This window comes from Geotrypetes seraphini, chromosome 1 (genome assembly GCF_902459505.1).
Source record: "Geotrypetes seraphini chromosome 1, aGeoSer1.1, whole genome shotgun sequence".
NCBI lineage: Eukaryota > Metazoa > Chordata > Amphibia > Gymnophiona > Dermophiidae > Geotrypetes > Geotrypetes seraphini.
In genome coordinates, this window is record NC_047084.1 from 507,415,351 (window position 1) to 507,432,537 (window position 17,187).

The following is a 17,187-nucleotide window of genomic DNA, read 5'->3' on the forward strand; positions in this document are numbered from 1 at the left end:
ATTTTTATCACAGGCCACGGTGGTAAAAGCTCTGAAGCTCATAGGAATTCTGTGAGCGTTGGAACTTTTACCACCACAGCCTGCAATAAAAAAAACCCTAATGCAGCTTCATTGAAGGAGGGGTTATTTTTTTTAGATTGTTTGATCTCTTGGATCCCCCCAAATTGTAAATTTAAGTTAGTTGATAGTATAATAAGAAAATATATATTATGTATAACAATCATGATTGTAAATTTTTTTCTGTTTTGCTAACTTGATTATTTTTTTCATGGAATTCTTGAAAAATTGGATATAATTTGCAAGAAAAAATAAAAGTACAAAAAAGAACGACCAATAATATCACCTTACAAGTAAACTAGTTTTTGCTTTAGAAACAGTTACTCATCTCATGGCTGAAGTGCTGATGGAGGAAACGTTTTACAGAAAGGCACAACAAGGTGGCACATCTCATTAATTGGAAACTCAAGCATTACACCACCAGTGTGCTGGAAAAGTATTGGGATCATGAGCCTAAGAAAATTGTGGAAAATGAAAGAGGTTATGATCTTTTGTGGTCAAAGCCACACATTGTATAGACTTTGTTAACTCTGATTTTCCGGCTCCTGCACCTCCACCACTGAACAATGTGCCAAACAAAGGTCCCTGGTGACGTCCACCATGGCAGATAGAAGCACCTCTTTGGCGTCTGTCCTGCTGGTGCTGAAGGCTGTGTCTGATAGAGCGGCAAGGGAGTGTGATTGGAAGACCACAATGATATCTCCCTCTGAAGTGGAGGACTCTCCTTGCTTCTCCCATTCAGCTAGGATTCTCACCTCTATACTGCCTTGCTTATTGAGGACAAACAAGTGCAACTTCTGTTGCATAACTAGGATTGAGGTGGTGTTGGGGAGGGGGGAGACTTTCACCTTTCCCTTGAATTTCATCAGCATGTCAGCTCAGTAAACCAGGTAAGAGATCAGATCTGTTTCTCAGGTGTCCTCACAGTCGGCCATCTTGCTTAGCCTCCCTTTCCAATTGTGTTAAATCAATTCTCTGTAACCATGATGTCAGGGTGTTGTTTTTTACTTGCCTGTCATTTTATATTTTCACAACATCTTGACCTGTTAATTTCCTTAATCTTTTCAATAGTTTGATCACAATAGTTGTTTGTTATTGTAAAACCATACATTTTACAGAAATTCCAGTGGATTAATTTAATCACTCAGTTGTGACATTGTTCATAGTCCGTTCAAGTTATTTTGCCACAATCACTGATTAGATGGCGGTGATGGTTATTATTGTGGTTCCATACAGTCTGCCAGATGCTGTTGGATGGGTTTGGCACTTTGTATTTTGAGTCCTTTCCAAGAACCTGGGATATTCAGAGGAATCGGTGCTAGTTGGAGGCAGTTTCAAACCATGCAGCCTGTAATTGACAGATTATGATTTTGTCAATGCCTGGTATGTTTGGATGTTGTTCCAGGACTTTTGATATTGCTTAAAGGGAACCAATTACTACAGAGACCATAACTTCAGGTTTTTGCCAATGTCACTCGACTTCAGTTCAAGTTTTGATATTTTTTTTCCCCCAACTGTTTCTCTCAATATAAGCTGTCTCCTGTTGTTACCACATCTATGATCTACACCTGCTGTTTTTCAGTGATATCAGGTATATTGTACAGCAAGTGTTTGTCAGTCTGTATCCTGAAGTCCCAGAGAAGTTTGGCTTGTTCATTTTCTAACACATATTTGATTTTGTTGTCCCACCAGTTTGTGGTTATAGACAAATGATACATTTGGCAGATATGCCTGTGAATCATAGCTACTGGTTTGTTGTATTTTTCGTTGAAGTCAGCTTGAGCAATCATTTTGCAGCCAATGACTAGGGCCCTCTGCCAGTCAAATACTGGGCTTCTGTGTTGGGAGTCAGAGCTGGGGGGAGAGGGGAGATGGACTTGGGGGAAAGGGGAGTTGGGGGAGGGAGAGGGGAAATGCGAGGGATAGAAGAAATAATGGATCTAAAAACAAGAGAGGGAGCGAGATGGTGGACAATGGGATTTAGGGAGGGAAGGAACAGAAAGGGAGAAAATTTGTACACGGGGGAAGGGGAAGATACTGGATAGGAGGGAGTTAGGAAGAGAAGGGGAGAGCTGGTGGAACCTGGGGTGGTGGGGAAGGAGGTGGAGATGCTGGAAGACAGGGTAGTTGAGAAAAGGTGGATCTGGGAATGGAGACGAAAAAAGGAAAGATGCTAGACCTCCGGGGTAGGGAAGAGAAACAGAAGGGGAGGACAGAGATAGAAGATGGATGGTTAGCACGAAGAAAGAAAAATCCTGGCAAGTGAGTTATCGGAAGACAACCAGAGCCTGGGACCAACAAGATCTGAATAATGACCAGACAACAAATGGTAGAAAAAATAATTTTATTTTCTATTTTGTGATTATAATATGTCAGATTTGAAATGTGTATCCTGCCAGAGGTGGTGTTAGACCGCAAACGTGAGCTAGGATTTAACAGAGAGAGAGGAAAAGTCTTTTTTGTTTATACCACAGTGCCAGTGTGGGTAGGAGAGGTGCAAAGGGAGGTGAAGAGGCTATACTCATTTGGGCAGGAAAATCGAATCAAATCGAAAAATCGATTCAATAGGCTGAATCGAATCGAAATACTTTTTCCTGAATCGGGCAGCACTAGTGCAGAGCATGGTTGATGGTTGTGATTTTTCACTATTTTTTATACAAAGCTTCTACCTCTGCCTTAGTCCCACACTGTATTTAATGACAGGTATGGCACAGATGTTGATGGTCTTGAAGGTATTTCCATCATTAAGTTTAGCCTTCAGACTTTTCCTAACCTTTCTATTTATTCTTGGAAATTGATGTTATCCAGCAAAAACAGAAGAACAAACTCCACAAGGTACAACAAACACTGAACACAGTGGAGATGACCACATGGTGCTAAAGAAATCTTTATTCAAATACTTTAAACAAGACTTCACATGTCCATGTTTAGCCTCTCGGCCTGCATCAGGAGTCTGCACAAGAGAGAATCAGAATAAACAATTGAATAAACACTAACCGAATAAAAAATATATTAACAATACAAAAATTATAAAAATACATATAAAAATCTACTTTAAAAAATCTGAAACCAATACACAAAGTTATTCTTCATTTATCAGTGTAGTAATAATCGATTACTAATTGCCAACATACGTAAATTAAGCTATAACATAAAGAGCATCAGTGATGTTGATTAATGCATATAAGAACATAAGAATAGCCTTAATGGGTCAGACCAATGGTCCAGCTAGCCCAGTATCCCGTCTTCGCGGACGCCAATCCAAGTCACAAGTACCTGGCAAAAACCCAAATATTAGCAGCATTCCATGCTACCATCCCATGTCTGTTTCAACAGCAGACTATTGACTTTTTCTCAAAAAAATTGTCCAAACTTTTTTTTAAACCAGCTACATTAACTGCTCTTACCACATCCTCTGGCAATGCGTTCCAGAGCTTAACTATTTTCTGAGTGAAAAAATATTTCCTCCTATTGGTTTTAAAAGTATTACTCTAACTTCGAGTGTCCCCTAGTCTTTTTAAATCTTGATGCAGTAAAAAATCGGTCCACTTGTTACCTGTTCTACACCACTCAGGATTTTGTAGACTTCAATCATATCTCTCCTTAGCCATCTCGTTTCCAAGCTGAAGAGCCCTAACATTTTTAGTCTTTCCTCATATGAAAGGAGTTCCATCCCCTTTATCATCTTGGTTGTTCCTTGAACTTTTTCTAGTGCTGCTAGATAAGGAGATAAGGAGACCAGAACTGAACGCAGTACTCAAGGTGAGGTTGCACCTTTGAGCGATACAGAGGCATTATAACATTCTTAGGGCCTGTTTTACAAAGCCGCGTGACAACAGCCCCGAAGCCATTTAAATCTCTGTGGGCTTCGGGGCTGTTGTCGTGCGACAGCCGCTAGTGTGGCTTTGTAAAACAGGCCCTTAGTCTTGTTAACCATCCCTTTTCTAATAATTCCTAACATTCTGTTTGCCGCCTTGGCCACCGCCACACATTAGGTGGAAGGTTTCAGCATATTGTCTACGATGACACCCAGATCCTTTTCCGGAGCGCGGATCCCCATGGTGGTCCATAGCTATCCACGCTCATTTCATTACCTTCTGGTCCCACACTGCAGATTGAATTCTCAAGCAAAGTTTTGGGCATCATTATTGACTCTACACTTTCATTTAATGACCATCTCAACTCTCTGGTAAAAAAATGTTTTTTTAGTCTTCACATGTTGAGAAAAGTGAGATCCTGCTTCCACCACCAACATTTTGCTGTCCTTGTACAATCAATCATTCTTTCCAGGCTGGATTATTGTAACTCCATCTATCTAAGTCTAACCAAGAAAAGTCTTCAAAGACTATAGCAAATCCAGAATACTGCAGCTAGGTTGATCTTCGCAAAAAGTAAATTTGGTTATGTTTCCCCACTTCTGTCAAAACTTCACTGGCTTCCAGTAATTTTTAGGGTTCACTTTAAATGTGCCTGCCTAATATTCAAGATCCTGTATGGCATTCTTCCCTTCCCCCTAATTCCACTATCTTGGAATTCTACGAGACCTGACACTATCAGATCCACCCATAAACTTAAACTATTTTTCCCCTCGTTAAAAGGCGTTATCTATGTGGGAAAATTAGAGAAATCTCTTTTCTTCAAAATCACTGAGCTTTGGAATAACCTTCCTGCCCTGCTGCGGAATCTGGGCTCCTTCCAATTATTCCCCACTCTCCTTATAATCACTAATTCTTATTTATGTTTTTCCTTCCTTATATTAAAGTTCCTGTAAACCATGCCAAGCTCTATCTTTATGGAAAGGATGTGGTATATAAACTTAAGGTTTAGTTTAGTTAGTTTAGTATCCAATAACTATGGTTTAGATTATTCTTCCTAATGTGCATCACTTTGCATTTGTCCACATTGAATTTCATCTGCCATTTGGACGCCAATTTCCTAAGGTCTTCCTGCAGTTTTTCACACTCTGCATGCATTTTAACAACTTTGAACAATTTAGTGTTATCTGCAGATTTAATCACCTCGCTTGTAGTTCCGGTTTCTAGATAATTTATAAATAAGTTAAATAGCACCGGTCCCAGCACAGATCCCTGTGGCACACCACTGAGAAAAACGGCCACTGAGAAAAATGCTAAAAAATCTTTTTAGCACAGAAGGAGCAAAAATGGATGCATAGATTGAACACTCTGAGTCCTCACAGGCTAAATAATAACATGGAGTGGCAACATTTCTGTTGAGTGAATGGACATGTTTTAAGACCACTGAGAAAAATGGCCATTCAACGCTACCCTCTGTTTTCTATCCGATAACCAGTTCTTGATCCACAATTGAACATTGCCTCCTATCCCATGACTTTTTAATTTTCTCAGGAGCCTCTCATGAGGAACTTTGTCAAAAGCCTTCTGGAAATCTAGATACACTACATCAACCGGCTCACTTTTATCTGCATATTTATTCACACCTTCAAAGAAGTCAAGCAAATTGGTGAGGCAAGTTCTCCTTCAGCTGAACCCATGCTGACTCTGTCTCATTAAATCATGTTTGTTTACATTTTCTACAATTTTATCTTTTTATAATTGTTTCCACTATTTTGCCCAACACCAAGGTCAGGCTTACTAGTCTGTAATTTCCCAAATCTCCCTTGGAAGATTTTAAAAAATCAGCATTACATTGGCCATCTTCAGCTACTACAGATGATCTTAATGACAGGTTACAGATGCTCCACTGTGATTGAGGTTATCCACCTCTAGGATGTCCAAATATTTTTTGGGCTCCTTCACTGTCCAGTTCCTTGTTGATTTTTATTATAGGATATTTCTATGCTTTTGATGTCGACCATTTTGCCCTTTCTTATACTGTAACTAGAGTGGCACATTCGTCTAATCCAAATTCCACAGCAATATCTTTATCAGATATCGGATGGGATTTAGCAGCGATTGGATTTCCAGTTGTGATTTTCCATAGAGCTTTCAAATTGTTCATGTACAGTACATGTGAAATTTTTGTAGATCTTTTTCCAGTCTGGTAGCCTAAAGGTGTCTTTCTCAATATGACTGACAGTGGAATCATAGCGATTATAAATAACAAAGGTGAGAGTGAGTCTCAAAATATTCCTCTCTTGATCTTCACCTGACTCACTTTTTCATTGCCAACTCTCGGTTCCATTTTCCACTCAATTATTACTTTTTGTATGTTTCTGCTACTTTCACTTCAGTTATTTCCATGTATTTCAAAATCCAACTGGATGACTTAAGTTGAAGACCTTCAAATCAATCCAAGCTAAATTCAAGTACATTTTTCAGTGTTTGCAGTTTTCTGGGATAATTTTATGAATCAGAAGCTGATCTTTCATGCCTCTTGTGTTTCAACAGTTTCCTTTTTGTGCCCCTTGAAGCAAATGATCTCATTCCAGAGGTCCTGGACTATATCTGGTATTATTTCTGACAGCAGTTTGAACATTGTTTTTAACCTGTAGTTGTTTGGTACTATCCTCTTTCTTGGGTCTTTTTGCAGTTCTTCAGTCTTCCCTCCTTGTAGTATGTTGTTGAACTGTCTAGCTATTTTTGGGTATAAACTAGTCACATATCTGAGCCAGAAGCCATGCAGTTGGTCTTTTCCAAGTGTCCATCTGGGAACAAATGACTTGGCCAACAACTCCACACTTGCAGCACAGAAAGCTTTTTGGGAGCTTGGTGAGGGCTTGAAACCTTTTGTAAAGACCTTAGCTTTTTCTGAAATACTGCCTGCATATGGAAAGGGAGAGCAAAGAGTAAAAACACAGAGGACTTTAATAGATGGCTCAAAGCCTGATGTCATCAAGAAAGGTTTAGGTACATAGGAGGATGGGGAAATATATGGAATGACAAGAAGCTATATTGCACTGACGGGAAAAAGAAACTTTGCGGAGAAATTTAGACAATATGTTTCTAGGCATTTAAACTAGAAGGTGGGAGTGGTGTATGTATGAAGGAAAGTTACAGAGACCCCCCCGGCAAAAGAAAAGATGTGATGGTAGTAAAGATTGGAACATAAACAATATCAGCAACTCATTTCTTAGCATTGCAATGGAAAGTAAAACGAAACAAAAATCTATACGAAAAAGGAGATTACCGCTGAAAAATAGCTGGAAAGCGATGACCACAAATGCTCGCAGTCTAAGCAACAAAGTTCATGATCTGCAAGCCCTGATGCTAGAAGCTTCCTCTTATTTAGATTTTAGGAAATTACTAAAGATTCAATTTTTTTAATAGGCTGACATCATAATGGTTTTACCTTTTCTCCTTTTTCAACCATGTTTGCATTTTATTTTCATGTTACTTATTTGCATGGTTTGCCTTTTCATCTTGATCAATTTTATTGAAATGTTTCTGTACCTTTTATTCTAATCAATTTTATTGAAATGTATGTACTGCCTTTTATTGAATTTTATTGTGATTTTTATTGAAAATGTATGTATGTATTGATTTTCTCATGCTATGAGCCGCTTAGAACCTCCCCGGTATGGCGGCATATAAATAAATTATTATTATTTATTATTATCTAAATATTGTCGCTATCACAGAGACATGGTTCAGTGAATCACATGGATGGGATGCAAACATACCGGGATATAATCTTTTTAGGAAGGACAGAGATGGTCAAAAAGGTGGAGTAGCAGTTCTTTATGTAAAGATCAATACCCAAGTGACCGAAATGCAAGGGACCTGGAGAGAGGAAGAAGCGATATAGATCGCTCTAAAAAGAGAAGATGGAACTTCTATCTACATGGGTGTAGTCTACAGACCTCCAACTCAATCGCAGCAAATTGATAAGGATCTGATTGTAGATATCCAAAAGTTTGGAAGGAAAGAGGAGGTGCTGCTGTTGGGAGATTTCAACCTGCCGGATGTGGCTTGGAATGTTCCGTATGCGGAATCGTAAAGAAGTAGGGAGATTGTGGATGCCTTTCAAGAGGCTCTGCTCAGACAAATGGTGACGGAACCCACAAGGGAAAAAGCGATATTGGATCTGGTCTTCACAAATGGAGAGAGTATCTCTAATGTTTGAGTGGGTGCTCACCTGGAAAGTAGCGATGATCAAACAGTTTGGTTTTATATAACGGCTAAAGTGGAGAGCAGCCGCACGATACTTAGTCTTAGATTTCAAATGTATGGACTTTAATGAAATGGGAGAGTACCTGAAGAAAGAGCTGTTAGGATGGGAGGACATAAGAGAAGTGGAAAGACAGTGGTCTAAGCTGAAAGGAACGATAAAAATGGCTACGGACCTTTATGTGAAGAAAATAAATAAAAACAAGAGTAAAAGGAAGCCGATATGGTTCTCCAAACTAGTGGCGGAGAAAATAAAGGCGAAAGAGTTGGCATTCGTGAAATATAAAAAACCCCAAGAAGAGGAGTGCAGAAAGGACTACATGGTGAAACTGAAAGAAGCCAAGAGAGAGATACGTCTGGCGAAAGCACAGGCGGAAGAACAAATGGCTAAAAATGTAAAAAAGGGAGACAAAATTTTTTCAGATATATTAGTGAAAGGAGGAAGATGAAAAATGGAATTGCTAAACTAAAAGATGTGGAGAGTGATGAGGAAAAAGCAAATGTGCTAAACAAATACTTTTGTTCTGTGCTCACAGAAGAAAATCCTGGAGAAGGACCGAGATTGTCTGGCAAAGTTACACGAGAAAATGGAGTAGATTCTGTGCCGTTCACCGAAGAGAGTGTTTATGAGCAACTTGAAAAACTGAAGGTGGGCAAAGCGATGGGACCAGACGGGATCCATCCCAGGAAACTGAGGGAGTTCAGAGAGGTTCTGGCAGGTCCTATTAAAGACTTGTTCAACAAATCTCTGGAGACGGGAGTGGTTCCCGGGGATTGGAGGAGAGTGGATGTGGTCCCTATTCACAAAAGTGGTCACAGGGATGAAGTGGGAAACTACAGGCCGGTGAGCCTCACTTCGGTTGTTGGAAAAATAATGGAAGTGTTGCTGAAAGAAAGGATAGTGTACTTCCTTGAATCTAATGGGTTACAGGATCCGAGGCAACATGGCTTTACAAAAGGTAAATCGTGCCAAACGAACCTGATTGAATTTTTTGATTGGGTGACGAGAGCTGGATTGAGGACATATGCTAGATGTAATTTACTTAGATTTCAGCAAAGCCTTTGATACGGTTCCTCATAGGAGGCTCTTGAACAAACTTGAAGGACCCAAATGGTGAACTGGGTTAGAAACTGGCTGTCGGACAGATGCCAGAGGGTGGTGGTTAATGGAAGTCGCTCAGAGGAAGGAAAGGTAAGTAATGGAGTCCCTCAGGGTTCGGTGCTAAGGCCGATCCTGTTCAATATGTTTGTGAGTGACATTGCTGAAGGGTTAGAAGGAAAAGTGTGCCTTTTTGCAGATGATACCAAGATTTGTAACAGAGTAGATACTGAAGAGGGGGTGGAAAATATGAAAAAGGATCTGCAAAAGTTAGAGGAATGGTCTAATGCCTGGCAACTAAAATTCAATGCAAAGAAATTCAGAGTAATGCATTTGGGGATTAATAATCGGAAGGAACCGTATATGCTAGGAGGTGAGAAGCTGATATGCACGGACAGGGAGAGGGACCTTGGGGTGATAGTGTCCGAAGATCTAAAGGTGAGAAAACAGTGTGACAAGGTGGTGGCTGCTGCCAGAAGGATGCTGGGCCGTATAAAGAGAGGCATAGCCAGTAGAAAGAAGAAGGTGTTGAAGCCCCTGTACAGGTCATTGGTGAGGCCCCGCTTGGAATATTGTGTTCAGTTTTGGAAACCGTATCTGGTGAAGGACATAAGAAGACTTGAAGCGGTCCAGAGGAGGGCGACAAAAATTATAGGAGGCTTGCACCAGAAGACGTATGAGGAGAGACTGGAAGCCCTGACTATGTATACCCTAGAGGAAAGGAGGGACAGGGGAGATATGATTCAGACGTTCAAATAACTAGTTGTAAAATTTGTAGATACTTATGTGGGTGCTCAAGGCTACACTTCTATTAACTTTTTAAAAGTGATGCACATTAGGAAGAATAATCTAAACCATAGTTATTGGTTGCTAAACTAAACCTTAAGTTTATATATCACATCCTCATATTTAATCACTCTACTCTCGATTATCTAGAGAGGTTTTTTGCCCTATTTTTGTGTATTTGACATTCCCTCCTGCTGGCAGGCCCGGTTCAAAATGGCAGGCTTTCCCCATCCCGGTGCATTCTGGGATACATTAGGAGGGGTCTAAGACTCTGATTGGCCCTGGCCCTTGCTGCTCTTTAATTTAAAGGTGGAGTGGGTTCAGGTGGTTAAGGCAGGAGGGAATGGACTTCCCTCCTGACAATTTTTTTTTTTTAAGTTTGGGGGTATGGGCCAACTTGGGGAGAGGGGTCCCGGCACGACTTTTTATTTTTAATGGGGACAGATATTATGCATGTGTTACAACTGTGTTATTTTAGTCACACCATCAGAATAGAGAGATCACTGGAGAAGGACATCATGTTTGGGAAGATTGAAGGAACCAGGCAAAGAGTACAATCTGCAATCAGATGGCTGGACACGTTGAAAACAACCATGGGGATGACGCTGGAGGACCTTTCCGGACTAGCACAAAACCAATTTCTTTTTAGATCTTCAATTCATCAAGTCGATGGCACCTAACAACAACATACACACAACATCTATGCCCATTTAAAAAAAAAAAAAAAAGAAGAATCTGCTGTTCAGTGCTTTTTTAATGCTACTGGCACCTTAAGACCTGTTGGTGATTTTGGAGCGTTAATAACCAGTGCTTCATTTTATGCATCATGTGGGCATTGATCGGAATGCTCATTTTAATATTGATGAACTTGTAATGTATTAACATACGATTATTGGAGGCTTCTACAAACCACGGAAAAGACCACGATTTGCCGTTTTGTGCATCGATAGCTGAAATACTTTGACACTAAACCGGTTAAATCTGGTTTAGTGGCAATCGTTAAATGCACGGTGAATTTTGTGCATCCGGCACAAAGTCTTTTATTTCTAAAATATCAATGGCACCCTGGAAGGAAGACCCAGCAGAAGCGAGCTGTTGACTGCCGCAAGTGAGGGAGCATCTGCACAGCATGGCTCTGAAATGCTGGATCTCAATCTGTCACTTGTTTAGTCAGAGTCTTGATCTGGGTGCACAGAGCCAATAGTTGCACAAGACACTTGTTTGCTTTCCCCTAGAGAAGCAGACACTGGTTTGAATCCGAGTGATGAAGGAAGTGAGACAATGTTTTCAGAGAGATCCAAGAGTGCCTGTGGCGTCGCGCATAAGTGCTAGTATTATAGACATTTACATGTAAAAAGGGGGTACATACATGCAGATGACTTCCTTTTTTAAATATTTTTATTAGCAATTGCAAAGGGAACATACAGCCAAGAAGGGAAGCAGATAAAAGCAAGGCACAACTGCCAGGTAGGTGAACAAGCATAAGAATAGGACAACAAGGACACAAAGACCCTGATTCTCCAAAAGTGCGTCCCGATTTTAGGCAGCTGTAGACGTCCTACAGCTGTCTAATCAGCCAATCGGGATGCACGTTTTTTTAAAAAAATGCTCCCCAGGCAGGCCGCCCGGGAGAGGCGTCCTATTCAGAATTGGCCTATACTAAACGCCGATTCTGTAACCGGCGTCTTTAGAGAATCGGGTTAAATTAGACGCGGCCGCTATACTTATGGCAGCAAGGGATCTCCCTGCTGCAATATGTATAGCGGCCGCGGTTGTTGCGGCCGCCTGTCCCATCACCGACAGGAGAATGCCTAACTCCTCCTGTCGGAACCCCGGAACCTCCTCCCCCCCCCCCAAACTCGTAATCGCCGACAGGAGGATGCCCAACTCCTCCTGTCGGAACCCCGGAACCCCCTCCCCCCCAAACTCGTAATCGCCGACAGGAGGATGCCCAACTCCTCCTGCCGGAAAGCCCAACGACCCCCCGCTCCAACTAATCTCCTTCCCCCAACTAACCTTTCAATGTTGGTCAGCTGGACGGGTCTTGCTGCCGTCCAGCCGACGGGTCTGCCTTGTGGAAATGAGACGGCACGCCCCTTCCCGGCCCATCCCCACTAAATCTAAGGCCTGATTGGCCCAGGCTAGGCACCTTGGCCAATCAGGCCTTAGGATTAGTGGGGATGGGCGGACCCGCTATGCCTAAGGCCTGATTGGTCCAGGCTTCTACAGCCTGGGCCAATCAGGCCTTAGATTTAGCGGGGATGGGCCGGGAAGGGGCGTGCCGTCTCATTTCCACGAGGCAGACCCGTCGGCTGGACGGCAGCAAGACCCGTCCAGCTGACCAACATTGAAAGGTTAGTTGGGGGAGGGAGATTAGTTGGGGCGGGGGGGTTGTTGGGCTTTCCGGCAGGAGGAGTTGGGCATCCTCCTGTCGGCGATTACGAGTTTGGGGGGGGAGGGGGTTCCGGGGTTCCGACAGGAGGAGTTGGGCATCCTCCTGTCGGCGATTACGAGTTTGGGGGGAGGGGGTTCCGGGGTTCCGAAAGGAGGAGTTGGGCATCCTCCTGTCGGCGATTACGAGTTTGGGGGGGGAGGGGGTTCCGGGGTTCGGGGTTCCGACAGGAGGAGTTAGGCATCCTCCTGTCGGTGATGGGACAGGCGGCCGCGGCCGCTATACTTTATTGCAGCAGGGAGATCCCTTGCTGCGATCAGTATAGCGGCCGCGTCTACTTACAATGTAGACCAGCATTTTGCTGGCCTACATTTTAAGCATCTCTTCCTCTACTAGGGAGACGCGTAGGGCCGCCTAAGTTCGCCTAAGGCCTGTAGGCGAGCTTAGGCATCTTGCGGGTCTCCCTAGGCTCCCGGAGGCGCCTTCAGGCCTGCCTGGGGAGCATTTTTTTAAAAAAAACGTGCATCCCGATTGGCTGATTAGACAGCTGTAGGACGTCTACAGCTGCCTAAAATCGGGACGCACTTTTGGAGAATCAGGGCCAAAGTGCAAATTGCTGAATGCCCAACACAATTGACATTTTAAGTAATATAAGACCCCCAAACAAACACAGTCAAACCCCTAACAACCGGCCTCAAGTCACATCAGTCACACACCAGACACCCCAATAGTCATATCCCCCAAACAACCAAACACACATGTGCAGCTACCCAGGGGAGAAGGGACGGAGCGGCAGCCGCCCCTAGGGGAAGCAGAGGGTTACCAGATTTTCCGTTTGTAAAATCTGGACCCCTAGACCTGCCCCCAGGGCCACCCAGTTCCACTCATCCCCACATTACCACATTGTAGCATTTCTTACCCATTAAAAAAAGGGAAGAAATTGTTCTTACTAACCAGAGACTACCAAAGACTCCCACAATGAAACAAATAAGTCCTATTTAATTTAATGATGTTTGAAAGAATTAGTGCAGAAAAATTGTTCCCATGTAGATGAAAAGTATTCTAGCAGACCTGGGAGCTTTACTGGCTACCTCAGCACATAGGGCCCAAAGAACGATTCGACATGCATGATTTCTGACTAATTGATGTTTAATTTTTCTATGTTAACTGGCAATTTAATATTGGAGTGCTGGTTTGGGAAATGGCTTATTAAAAAAAAAAAAAATACTAATTTATATTTGTATGGAACATGGTTTATGCCTTAGCTCCCTTGTGATATATTGGATTTAAATGTCAATAAAAAGTTTTCAGTAGAAATTGTAATTTTTGAAATTCAATTGTGTCCTTTCATCCAAATCTGGAATTATTCTAATAATGTTTGAAAGTGAAATAATTGCTGCTGTTAATGAGAAATAAAACTACTTTAATCATGTAAATAATTTATTTTTAATGGACATAACTGACTTGCTGCTAAGAACAGAATTAGGTATTTTTTGTACTAATGGAGCTTCCAGGAGAAAATGTAATGGTCTTTGTGATGGAACAGGTTTCTGGTACGGTGAGTCTAAGAATGCACATTTTAAAAATAAAATCTGCCCCTTCTCTGGTTTGAATGGGAGACCACAGCAATAGCATTTGTTCTGTGCTTACCTTAGACTCATTCATTACCTTGCTCAGCTTTGTGAGAGGAAATTGCCATTACATACCAGAATACCTAAAATCCCCCAAGACATGACATTGACCTGCTTTTTTAAGCAAACATGGTAGATTTGTTTGCAGGGTCACCAAAAGAGAATTAATTATGTGAACATATTCCTCCCTCTAATAACACTTGAGCCAAACTTATCGTGTTGTTTAAACCATCCAGACAATTTCCAAACAAAATAAACAAACAAAAACCCCTAAAGTTGATCTTTATTTACACTGGAAAGATTGTAGTAGTTCCAGTAAAACTACCATCTTCATCATTTACACTTTTTGTTTGAGTAATTAAGGGGATCATTTTATAACTGAACCAATGTACTAACAGTGCTCACATGCTTTTGCCTGTGTTAAGAACAAATGTATGTGCATAAACTTGTCCCTCGGTATTCACGGGGGTTAGGTGCAGAGCCGAACCGCAAAGTGTGAAAAATTGCGAATAACTTCTCAGCCGGCTCTGACCCACCACCACCTCCTTCCTGCATCCCCGGAACCTTACCTGGTGGTCTAGCGGTGAAGTGGGGCAGAAGCGATCTTCCTATGCTCCTGCCCCGTGCAGAGCTGTCATCAGAATGGCTGCCGTGAGTTACTGTTGTAGTCTCGAGACTACAACGGGAACTCACGGCAGCCATTTTGATGATGGCTCTGCACGGTGTAGGAGCATAGGAAGATCGCTCCTGCCCTGCTTCACCACTAGACCACCAGGTAAAGTTTCGGGGAGGCTTGGACGGCTTAAAAATAGCCAAAAAATGAAAACAGTTTTTTTGCAAAAAAAATTACGAATAACCAAATCCGCGGATACTGAAACCGTGGATTCGGAGGGAGAAGTGTACTTCCTTTACATAGCTCTTTATTATGCTCAGATTTTCTAGGGTGTTTTATGTACTTATCAGTGAGTTTTCAAACATACGTGTATTCAGCTTCCCCCTCCCGCTTTGCAGTTTCCCCACTCGCAAATTCGGTTATTTTTGCAGAACCGCTGCCCCGGACATCCCCCAGACCTTACCTGGTGGTCTAGACTACATCGGGAACTCACAGCAGGTATTTTGATGATGGCTCTGCACGGGGCAGGATCATAGGAAGATTGCTCCTGCCCCGCATCGCCGCTAGACCACCAGGTAAAGTCGGGGACACAGGAGGGAGGCGGGGTAGGTTAGAGCCGGCCCAAAAAATTATTTGTGATTTTCCATATTCGCGGGCCAGCTCTGCCCCTAACCCCGGCCAATATTGAGGGTCTGCTGTATGTGCATTCTCCTTCCAAATTCTGCTCCAAGGAACTCATCAGATGTACAGTTTTTTTAAGAGCCAATTTCAGATGTACAGTTTTTTTAAGAGCCAATTTCTGCTCTTAAAATTGCCCTCTAAGGAGGCTAATTTTATAACATGGCACCTATGTGAAAGATCCCTACTTTAGAATATATAACTATGTATTTTAGGACTTTCATAGAAGGAAGAGTAAACATAGAAACATGATGGTTACCATGTTTATTTTGAGTACAACGCAAGGTAATTTCTGTGATTCATCAAACTGTTTATCATCAAACACCGTGGTATTTTCAACAAGTCATTTTGAACTATAAACTAGGTCTTTATGATCTGAAAAATAAAAATTTATTAACCTCAAAGAAGCAAGGTTACTGTGCAGACACTAGAGCAATGACATTCGAAATTGCTGGTGTTAAGATGTGGAATGCTTTGGTAGATCAGTTGCGACAATGTATTAATCGGTTTCAGTTCAAGACATAACTCAAAACCCAATTATTCATCACCGCGTTCTTATGACTTAACAGTTTTTTGGAAAAGAAAAGATAATTCTCCCCTGTCGATTTTAAGATTTTAGTTTGTCATTATTATGTTTGTTTTAACTCATATGAACCATTTAGGGCTCTTTTTACGAAGCCGCGTTAGCGGCTTTAGTACGGGCGACTTTTCATCATGTGATAACCCCCACGCTAGCCGGAAAACTACCGCCTGCTCAAGAGGAGGCGGTAGCGGCTAGTGCGGCCGGCGGTTTAGCGCACGCTATTATGCGCATTAAACCGCTAATGTGCCTTCTTAAAAGGAGCCTTTAGTTCTTAAGCAATATAGAAAAAATTTAAATAAATACAAATAAATAAATGATCTCTTCCTCTCTCTAAGAGATCGCACGTGCCTATCTCAAGCTCTCTTGAATTCAGACAACAGTCTCTGTCTCCATCACCTCTTCTGGGAGACTGTTCCACGCATCTACCACCCTTTCTGTTAAAAAGTATTTCCTTAGATAACATCAGATAAAGAGCCTGGTGAGTTTAACTTTGCCATAAATTCTAATCATAGGTCCATTAATCTCTGCAAATCAGCAGTTCTTACATTTAAATTTCTTATAGCGTGCTTCCTGTATTTAATACTCTTACAGCGGCAATAAGTTTTGTTTGTTTATATTCTTATCCACTGTGGGACTACTCAGAAAATTGTTCCTACAGCGGATCAGAAGATAAGTTTTGTTTGATTATTGCCGCATAATGAGCAATTCTGTTTACAGTTTTACGCCACCTGCGCACATAAAGGCCACAAATAACTTCTGGAAAGCAGGTGTAAGTGGCATAGCATGTAAATGTAAGGGGGGCATTCACATGGACGGAGCATGGGAGGGGCTGGGGTGGGGCTGACATATATGCAACTTACAGAAGAATATTTATTTATTTAAAACTTTTCTACACCATTTTCAATCTACATTATAAAACAATTTCTTCTCTTCACCTGTCAAGTAATAAATCACAAGAGTACAATAGAAACATGTTTAAACAGATCCTTTTCTTCAAAAGCTGACTAATAAATCACAGAAATGCAGTAACAAACAGCTGAGTTTTCATCTGCTTCTTAAATTGAAACCGGTTTACACACAGTCGTAATTGGTCCACCAGGGCATTCCACATTTTGACACCAGCAATACAGAAAGTCATTGCTCTAGTTTCTGCTTAATTTCCCTGCACTATTGGCATTAATAGCTTTTGATGTTTGGATCGTAAAGATCTATTAGGATTATAAAGTGCCACAACTGTCGAAAGTACCATGGTGTTTGATGG

The 17,187-nt window shown here is 41.7% G+C and overlaps 1 protein-coding gene across 7 annotated transcripts in view; it reads left to right on the plus strand.

Annotated features, from left to right (window-relative positions):
- Positions 1-17,187, plus strand: part of ERCC6L2 (ERCC excision repair 6 like 2) — a 257,095-nt gene that overhangs the window by 113,458 nt on the left and 126,450 nt on the right. The gene's annotated exons all lie outside the window — the stretch shown is intronic.